At 41.3% G+C, this 10920-nt stretch overlaps 1 long non-coding RNA gene across 1 annotated transcript; it reads left to right on the forward strand.

The window, feature by feature from the left end:
* Window positions 1-364: 364 nt before the first annotated feature.
* On the forward strand, window positions 365-6186 carry LOC119163813 (uncharacterized). Its single transcript, XR_012886127.1, has 2 exons — window positions 365-3197; window positions 5735-6186. It is a non-coding gene; the product is annotated as an uncharacterized LOC119163813 (long non-coding RNA).
* Window positions 6187-10920: the final 4734 nt, after the last annotated feature.

Genomic DNA, 10920 nt, shown 5'->3' on the forward strand with positions numbered 1-10920 from the left:
ATTAGGGGAGAGGGGTTAACACTCATTTTTCTGCATTTTAATATGATAAACAATGCTTAGTAATAGGTTAAACTTTCTGTTTACTTTACGAAAATATCATAACTGATCATTTTGACTCTAACTTGAATGTTTCACAAGTCTGAGTGGGACCTTTGTTTTGATTTTTTGTAAAGTAATAAATGTTTTTACTTGTTACACAAATTCTTGGTTAACGACCTCCCGTTTCAGCCGCTCGTTCGTTGGCAAGAGGAAATACTTATGTCAAAAGTTTTCCTACTATACGAAACCGAAACCAAACCACAGCTGAGACATTGTCAGCAGCCCTACCGTCAGTGCATCGCCATAACAACACATCACGTGTTTTTGTTGGCATATGTCGATGGCGGCGCGCCACTTTCATTGTAGAAACTCATTTGAGGACGTTATTTTATTTGCGAAACCCACTGGTGTGGCTGTGGCGCTCCGGGGTCTCGCTTGGATACCAGGGAAAGCGCGCATAGCTATTAAGCGAAAGTTCAACTTGAGTCGCCGTGGTTTTCGGGGCGTCGCGAGGCGCGCGGACTCTCAAACTCAAGGATGAGGACGTGTTGTGCATCGACTGTTCTGTTGTGCGAAAACATTGTATCCTTTTGGGGACTGTGCAAATGGAATGTCGGTTTCTGGTTCTTGTGAAACTATCTGTTGCGTCCTGTCCAGATTGGAACAAATGCTGAAGCGCCTTAACCGAAACGATAAGTAGCGTTGCAATGCGACGTATCCGCTTGCGATAGGTCTTGGCCGCTACGCGTAATGGCCCGTTCGGATTCGTCGTCACGCCGCCGAAACGTCTCGGTCTTAAATGCGCGGACCGAGGTTTCATAGCGGAGTGTCGATCAGACGTACTTGGTGCGCCACCCCCCGATTTGCATCAAACGCAAACGAATTTTATCATTGTTCAAACCGTTCGAAAGCGTAGTTGTGGCAAGATTTGGTTGACGGTGTCGGATCGCCCATATCCACCCTCAACAGTGAGGTCGAATACAGAATCATTCAACTACAGTTCTACTACATCTGTTCTTATTACCTTATTTGCAACTATCAAAACAGTAGCTCAACATGCTTCCTCGAAAGAGTGTGCCACCAGGATTGATAATCACAGTTCGTTGTACTGGCTTTTTTCGGGTGTATGCGTTGTCTTACCTGTCGACCCGTTTTCAGTTGCAGATTTCTTGAGGAAAAGGGACTTTATATCTGACACTATGCAGCTTTTATTCCAGTATTCCCATCACTTTATGCACATAATGCTTGTGCATGATAAATAAGCTCGTATCTTCCTTCTGTGCTGCTACAGATATCTCCGCGCATCCTAAGAAATGTCAACGAAGCTGTTTTGTGTGGACATTTCCAGGAATCCTGTTCACAAGCTTTCTGAAAACCTTTCATTTCTTGGCTGTTTTACATAACATTGCAGTTTGATCATGATTCATTTACAATTGGCACCTCCCAAAATGGTTTCCATACGTGTGCGAACAATTGCTTTCCATGTAAACAGACCAGCAAGCAAACTATATGTATATTTTTTCAGACATTCGCCCCTGCTTTTTTTTGTTGTTGTTGTTGCTCTTCCCTTCCTCTCTATACACCATAGAGTTTACCATCAAGCATGGCGTTCTGACAGTGATATTTAAAAAGCCTGTAGTGCTTGCGCATCTTCACTCGACTGCGGAGGGGTGAATTCACGTAGAGTGAAAACAAGCACCTTGAAAAAGAAAAAAAATCAATCTCGAAAGTGTTTTTGCGGGAAAGCCAACTTTCAGTACTTGCAAAGTGTGCAAAGGAGCGCTCACTATTCTGTGAAGTGTCAGTTGTGAAAAATCACAAAACTGTTCAACCTTTTCCCTCGATGTCTTTCTCTTGTCTCAACAAGGTGCAAGAGCATTTTTGTTCATGGCCGACTTGAATCATAGAAAAATGGTTTTATATCGATGAACAGTGTGCTGTTGTACGGGTAAATAAAAAAAAAAGCTGCAGTGTATCAGCGCCGACATTATTCAGTCATGGTGGTCTAGAAATAGGAATTAGGCTCATATTTACATATAAATTTTGTAGATTGTGTACGAAGACATAGTATCATCAGTAATGGTTATTTTCAAGACTTTGAACTGTCATATAGCTTGCAATGATTGAAAAAACATGAAACAAGTACTAATTCATTTAAAGAGACAAATTCTAGATTAGTGAATAGAAATCTGAAAGCACCCTTCTTCAGCTGCCACTGTGATACCATTCATGCCTTATAAATATAGATACTGTATATACTTCTTTTGTACTTGCATATGCATTTTTTTTTCTTAATTATGTATTCTTTGTACATTTGATGGGCTCAACATGTGGTTCCTGATTTTATTTTGTGTGTCATACATGCAAAATATGAACTAATCGCCATGTATTGAGAGCTGTAATGTACTTACTAAAGGGGCCCTGCAATACCTTATTATAGTCATAAAATGCCAATCAGTAGTCGAGGATCCAGAAAACACGCGAGACAAACATCTTAGAAGGGAATGTGGTCTAGTATTTATAATTAATTCTCAGAGTCAGCTAGATATCGCTCCTTCTACTCTCTACGAATCATGCCACACACCCAAATTTCTATGACATGTGCCCACGTCCATGGCAGCTGGCTAATTTGTGTATCGTTAGCTGTGTAGTTACAGCAGCCACAGCAGGACGACGCCACATGCCCGCCGGCGTCCTCACGCTTAGGCATTCAGGGACAAGAGAAGGCATTACCTGAAACCCCGATGCACAGAGAACTATACAGTGAATGTGGCACTACATGTACATTAGGACAGCTTACCTCTTAAAAGAAGGTTTAGGTTTATTTTTTAGGTCTTAATTGACTGTACAGGCTACTCTACCAGTGCACTTGTTAATAAAACTGATTGATTTTCTCAGTGAGCACTGATAGCAGCACCGTGGTCCTGAGCTAGTATATTTTCATTAGTAAAGAGGGAAAAAAATGCCCACTTTTGTATCACGAGTGTCTGCGCAGGAGTTCACGGTGATGTTTGTCTTCTTCCAGGTCTGTCTATAGAAATTGACAAAGAAGCGGTATTGTTTTGACTGTGCCAAGATTCCAGCTCACTGGCTTCTCAAGCAGGCTCTGCGAATTTTTTTCGTTACGTGACACAGAAGCTCTTAAAGGGGTTGATTAAGTATGACTGCTTCCCAATTCATATGTATTGCCTTTAGCTGTTAGGTGACACAGGATTTCAACATGCTATGAGTTTTCCGTTGTGATAAGGGCTCGAGTGTTTGTTTACTACTCCATGTGCCCGTTGCCTCTCTTACGTGACATAGTTGATTTATTATTGTGGCGGTGATATGACGCGTTGCCCCGTGTGCTTTTTTTTTTCTATGAGCCAAGTTCACTCTTGCCATTCTTTCGAAATTGCGAGAAAAAAAAAGGCTTCATGATCCTAATCTCTATTCGCTTATCAGAACAAAAAAAAAAAAAAAAAAACTCCGTGATGCTCTAGCGGACAACATAGTTGAGTCAAGCCGAAGTATTACGTTGAATTTTGCCTATTTCTTGTGGGGTCTGTAGATGATCTGCACCCTCGGAACACACGGAAATCATATAAGCTCAATAAGTGTATCACTAATTATGTAAAAGTAGTTTAATAAATTTACACGGGCTGGTTTGCCCGAGAGCATGCTTGTGTCTGTGTGTTCCGATAATGCGGAACATCTTCAAGACCCACATTCTATATATCCGTTCAGTAGTTTGCACTTATGTTTCCAGGTAGTACTGTCACTTGTAGAAACATTGATAGCTGGATACGCCTTCAGCATTTTCTAGTAGCACTTAACGTACATTTTAGGGAGTGAGGTAGAAAAAATTATGGATTAATAAATGCTCTTCTGGTGGCATCCTCCTCCATCAGCAAATGTGATTTAATTAATACTCCAGAAATGGCATGTATTTGTTTATATCTGCAAATTCTTTTGTTGTTGTTATTTCATTGTGACTTTCTTTTTATACTCCAAATCAATTTATCATTCTGTTATGCTACATTGCATGAGTACTGTTGAACGCATGACCCCCAAAACACCAGGAGTAGGAAGATGAAAGTTCGGGACAAAGGAAACTGTACATAGGGGATGGATGATCAAGCCGACGTTTCAACTTGTGGGCTTGTCTTCTCCAAGGCTCGAACTGGACCCAGCCTTGAAGAAGACGGGTCTACTTGCCGAAATGTCTGCTCGAACGCACTCCCCAGGCTTACAAATTTTATCATTGCATGCATAAAGTACTGTCAGCGTTTTTAGCACAGTATCAAACTCTGTGCAATATCTGACCCATATCTCTGTGTATTGAAAACAAGAAATATGTCCTAAGCGCAGTTAGCCGATTACACAGATATTATCTTGTGTGACATCTGCTGCATCGTTGCACTGTTGGCATAATGCTGACTTTGTAAGTTTAGTATGGGTTATTACTGTTTTTACCAACAAATGTGGTGATCAGAGTAATTGCTTGAGGGCAGCACTCACTCTTGGTTGGGTTTGGTGGGTCACATTTGGCATAATTTCTTGCGTTGGGTTCTTGTATGTGTGCAGTTGTTGTCTGTGGGTTATTTCATGCCTGTCTAACTCAGTTGAAAGTCGTGTCTTTTGCGGTCTATACTCCCTTTCGTCAAATTAGTTTCATCGTTAAGGGGAGATGGGAGTCTAATAATGCAAGTTCACCTAAAAGTCAAATATTTTTTTTATTTCGTTTTCACAAGTTCACTTCATCTACTTTCATAACAAAAAAACTGAAGATTGTAATTAAACTCAAAGTAGGGCTTAACTCGCTGTTAATAAGCACAAGGTGGCTACTAAAAGCTAAGATGAGCTCATTGTTTAGAGTCCTCTGGAAATTACTACCTGGCTGCTTGCCATTGCATTTCGCATGGGGAGTTCACTAAAGCCATATGCTTAAAATAATAATGTTTGCCAAGCTTGCATGGAGGAAGAAATTGTTAAAAAAATCTTTGTCACATAGATGAGCTTTCACTTATACCTTTAAAATGCATTTTTCTCAACATTCATTATTGGACAACTACTTGAGCTTAAATATTATGTTTTTGGTACCTCAGATAGCCAATAGAGGATCAAATTTTGGCCACATATTCCTTAACATGTGAAGGGTGCAAGTATCTCCTTCAAAACTTGATCTTGTCTGTATAATTGCAAACCTAAAGCAAGCAACCGTAAGGATTCCAAAAATTCTTGCACAACAATTTTTTCTTCCTTAAAAGTCTTTTATACGTGCTTTCTTCATAGTTACTTGCATTCTACATTTAATGTGGAGCTATATGACCCATTAATGGCTCAGAACCCTAAATGTTTAGAGGCATAAAAAGGTCATCTAAAATGAACTATACGTTACACATTGTCATTGCACAAAGCAAGAACTCTGCAACTCACTTTACAACTAATTACATATTTGAAATAAGCATTAAAGTATATACTCTCAAATCTCACTATAACAAAGTTGCATCTTACATGAAAATAAGTTCGTCATATCGAAAGCTTGTTATGAAGGTATATTGCTAACACTGTCTATTGGAAGACTATTTTTCGTTTACTTCTTTATAACTGATATTTTATTATATTCATGTTCATTATACTATGGTTGGAGTATATACTACATGAATTTTCATTGCGAAACCACACATTTCTTGCATTCCCCGTCACACTGCAGGCTTCTCGCTGTCGGCTTCCCCAGAGCTGTACAACTCTCTCGTGTCCATCCAAGGTTGCCAGCATTGCTGCCGGCTGTGCGACTACACGACCGAAAGAAGGGATCACATGTGTAGGCACCTGTACAAACACACGGGCGAACGTCCCTTCAAGTGCCACTTGTGCACTAAGGCATTCACTCAGGAGTTCAAGCTCAACCAGCACATGCGGACCCACACAGGAGAGCGTCCCTTCTCCTGTGACCTCTGCAATGCGTCCTTTTCACGAAGAGACCACCTCAATTACCACTTGACCACCCATGCGAAAAACAGGCCCTAAAGATCATGTACGCGTATTATCTCATAGATCAAGCGCTTCATTCTAACCTTAACAGTAGAGTTGTTTAAGCTCAAAGAAAGTTCAAGTTGCGAACCAGAATGTTCATCATAATAAATCAGCATGCTTTCTCTTTGGCCTCTTCGTCATCTTCTGCTTAACTCCAAAAAGAGTTGCGTCTATTTGTCCGGCGTAGGGTACGATGACTCTGATACGTGAGCCAATGATTGCAGAGAAAGTGGTAGCGAAAAATGTAAAGAAAAATAGAAATAACAAGAAACAAAAGATTCAGCCGATCTCACGTACCATAGGAAATGGTTTTATGTGAAGCATGCAAAGGGAAGGTAACTGCAGTGTAGTTTTTTTTTTTATCCAAACGCACCTTCCCCCTCTGCTTAATTGACTTCGTAAGCAAAGTAAGAAATGCATTCCATGTTCTAAGCACTACATAAGCAAGCATTCTTTCTTATCTTCAACCATAGCCTCTGTGGCTAACTTATGATGTGCCATTGCTGGAACTAATCAAGCTGGCCAAGTTTCAGCAGTGCTGTTGCTGGGACATACCGACAATGACGTCATCGTGTTCGCTTGGCGTCCTAAGAAGCCTGGCGGCCACAGCCTCTGTTTTACAGCGAAAGCTGTTATGAGATCAGAACACTGGTCACGTGCACAGCCGTAGTTGTCCGCCGCTGGTGTCTGTTACTAGTATCGCAAGAAATAAGAAAAAAACATAAGGAAATAAAACACCAAGGACACAATGGGATTCTGACATGGGTCTCCTGCATACCAGCCCAGTATTCTACCGCTGAGCCATGCCAGTGCTTGGAACTCGTTTCCAAACTCGCTTGATATTGGGAAAGGAATTGTGGTATAATGAGTAATAAACCGTTTTAGAGCATGAAAGGGACAACCAGGCGTCACAGAATGTGAATTGTGTAATGAGTGAGTCGTGCAATACTCTAACCCATTACAAAAGCCTGTTCGTGATCACCTATTAACTGTGGCGCATACCCACTTCAGGCATATTTCTTTGTCGTCGTCAGCCACTTAATAAAAAAATTGGACAAAATCCTAGCAAGTGTGTAGCGGATACCACGCTCCTCCGAAAAATGACGAAGGATAGCATAGTGTATGCCTGCCTACTAATAAAAAATTATGACTGTTTACGGTGTAGGAGGTACTGAGCAAGTGTGCTTGTAGCAGTTACCCAAACAGTATTTAGAAAAGGCTCTGAAAGGCCGCTCTTCTGGCTTCTGCTGTGACTGTGCAGTGCATTCCCTACAGACCTGGCTGTTTTTTTTACCAAAAAGTGCTATTTGCGTCCACTTTTGTGGGCTCTCACATTGCTTTTTGAATTCAGCAGGAATCAAACTGTCCTTACACGCTCCTAAGTCATTTTTAAAAAAAAAAGTGCTTCAGCTCCCCTTTAATAGACTGGAATCATTCTCTTCATATGCTTCAGATGGTGCAAGCAGTCAAAAATGCTTTTTTGAGCTCAAATACTAACATTTGCAGCACATTTTGTAGCCACAGTACGAACTAAACTTTTTAATGTCACAGCCACTTTTTTTTGATAACCTCTATATCTTTTTGCTTTTTATGCTAAATTTCAGGTTCTGACTCTCATGCAAACCAAATGCTCCCTCACTACAGCCAATATTACGGCTGCTCTGTCGTTTTTGGTTTTGTTTCATAATTAATGAAATATCACTGACAAGCTTGACCAGCCAAAGTTTTTATTTAGTTTGCTATATCAATAGTACTGGTAATTTGCTATACTGATGTTTGAGATAATGAGGTTCAACAGTACAAAATTATTTCCATCTTTGCGAGAAGTGTGATAATCTGTCTCAATTGTTAAGGGCGACTCCCCCCCTTCGTGTGGTTGTGATGGCTGCTGTTTGCGTCGCCCTATCGTGTTTCTTGCAACCTTGCAGGTTCTTTGACATCGGGGGGTCCCTGGAGCTGTACCAGTCGCTCAGGTCCATTGAATGTCACCTGCGTTCTTGCTTGCTGTGCCCGTACACAGCTGTGAAAAAGAACCACATGGATAGACACTTGTGCAAGCGCATGGGCGAGCACCCCTTCAAGTGTCATGTGTGCAAGAGGGCGTTCTTCGAAGCTGTCAATGGAATGAAGCACATGTGCACCCACACAAGATTGTCATTTTTCCTGAGACCCATGTGTCTTTTTCTTTTTTTTCAAAATGGCAGGCTTATGGACCACATATAAACCAACACGTGAGGGCGTCTGTTTACCTGCGAACGTTGCTGTACATACTTTTTGCACAAAGGCTACCTCGTTCGCTACGTGCGAGCTCGTGTAAAAGCAAAAGAGAATTCCTAATGGTTAAGTACTACATGCCACACTTTTGAAAATTGTATGTGAATCATTGATTGAGCTTCGTTTTAGGACATTTCTGAAGAGTGTGCGTACTTTCTTTTTTCGAAGTTGGCAAAGCATCTTCTTTAAAATATAAAAAGTAGGCTTGAGGCACTGATCCTGCCAGGACATACTTGTCTTTCTTTTCATTCCTATCGAACGTACTTCCTTAAATTTATTTATTGCACGCATACAACACATTCTGTATATTTCCTCCTCTATCATTCTATAAACTTGTTGGGCAATAGACTGACATATATGTATGGCTTCTTTCTCATTTTTTTTCATTATTTGCGAACAATATGTGTTGCTAGGCTTGCAGTGTTATTATTGTGCCTTCTATACAAGTGCACCTTAAGTCCTCGTACACTCACTCATTCATAATACCTTCATGGTGTTCTGCATAGTATTTCCATCTTGAGCTATGACATAATGACTTCTTTTTGTTTTCGCTATAAAATTTGAGTGTCTTTCCTCAGTTCGGACCGTCTGTAAACATGGTTGCTCATAAAACGGAGCGGTTGCTTTATTCTTTATGCTGCTTCTTCAGCACATTTCCTTTGTTTTCAAAAAGGCATAGTGTGTATTCTCAAAATTGCTGAATAATTATGACGGCTTCTGATCTGTCAAAATCAACACAACTGCAAGAAGCATCGAAATTCTGTTCCCAGTTGTAATACTCAAAAGTTAAACAGCTTGATTTTCTTTCTGTCTCGTGAGGATTCATTGAGTTGCCGAGAACAGCAAATAATCTCGGGACATCCAATCGTAGTACGGCAGTACCAACATTGCGTACACTGTGGTATCACAGCACTGGTGGCACGGCAGTGCACAAAAAGCTTGACTGCGAGTTTCATGACATAATACAACACTAGTGGTAAATGGTGAGGTGGCAATACAATTGAGGCCGTATCCTTTTTTTTGATGTGCTCTATCCACTTGCTGGAATATTGCACAAAGTTTAAAGATCCATCAGGGGTCAATACAAAAGTTTGAGAGGTTACCTACTGCATATACCTTAGTACATATTAGCAGAGCCAAGACAACCTACATTGCACAGCAAATGTGTTTGAGTGCGGTTACAGTGGTGCCCCATAACCTGAAAGCATTGTGCACGGATCAAAGTGGTATGCATATCTGAATGTCTTCTTCTCTACATGTTTAAAAAATTTCACCATCTCTTGCTAAAAAGAACCATGTGTAGATGCGAAGCAGCGGGTGCTAACACCTACACTGATGGCGGCGTTGACGCTGGCGCTTATCGCGGTGTTGCGCAGGAGAGAAACCTGGGGAAGTGCAAAGCACACAGTGATGGACCGGTGTTTTTTACTGGAACGTGCCAATCGCTGCTAATGGGCAACGAGAGACGGAAGACACCGATTGGACACGATTTTGTGCAGTCCGCTTTTAGTTACCGCGCACTCAGCGAACTTTTATTGTTCAACAATGCACAGGAGATATTTTCCACTGGCACTGCCTTTGAGGTTAAGAAAAAGAGAGAATAAAGCGAGAGAAAGGCAGGGAGGTCAACCAGGTATTGTAGCATCGGGTTTGCTACTCAACACTAAAAAGAGGGGGAATGGAAATGGGGAAGGAAGATGAGAAAGAAATCGAAGAGAAAAGTAGGTGTGCGAAAAAAAAAGAAAAAAGAGAGCGTAGGTGCTATAGCCTATTCAATAGGCCACTACAGCGCAAAAAGTTCAACAAGGCCTTGACTGATTTTTCGTTCGAAGACAGATCGTGTCGGCTTTCGAGCACTGACTGTTCTTACAAGGGTCTTCCATTAAGGTGGGCTAATGCAGCAGCTAGCGGCAGTTTGTGCGCGCAGTAGCATGGGTAGTGACACAGAATATGCTCTATCGTTTTATCGCTGCTGCAATGCCGCTGTTTTCTAAATTGACGCCATCGCTTTAACTCGAAAAGTGAGGGTCAAAGCATGGCACCTCCCCTCTATTCGAGCTGTTAATGAAGTTATGGAGGTCAAGATCCAGTGCCTATATATACGGGGTGACCAGTGAATGGTTGTGCAGCGTGAGCTGTAGATTCTTTAACAAAGAAACTAACTAGCAGACACTAGCTGTGTAAGCATTGCAAGGCAAGAGAGTGGGAGGGGACATGCATGGTCAGTAAGGGTGGTCACACCGCACACCAGAGTGAACTCGACCGTAAGATGCCTCACATCTGAAATTGGTTGTATAGGGCCAACATACAGCAAATGACAAACTGATGAGTGGGGAGGATTGGTAAGCATCAATTTACATGGAAAGAGTAAATGGACAAAGATTGCATAAAAGAGGATAAATGCATTCTGATCATTTTGTGACACTGTTGCCCCTTCTCTATTTCATAATAACGAAAGTGAGGGTGTGCCTGCTGAATGTGAACGATTCCATTATTGATAAATCACCATAATATCGGATCCCCCAACTCCCCGACAAAAAAAAAAAGAAACATGTATGTGTCGCGCACCAGGCGTCAGATTTGAGCAAG

This window comes from Rhipicephalus microplus, chromosome 9 (genome assembly GCF_043290135.1).
Source record: "Rhipicephalus microplus isolate Deutch F79 chromosome 9, USDA_Rmic, whole genome shotgun sequence".
Lineage (NCBI taxonomy): Eukaryota > Metazoa > Arthropoda > Arachnida > Ixodida > Ixodidae > Rhipicephalus > Rhipicephalus microplus.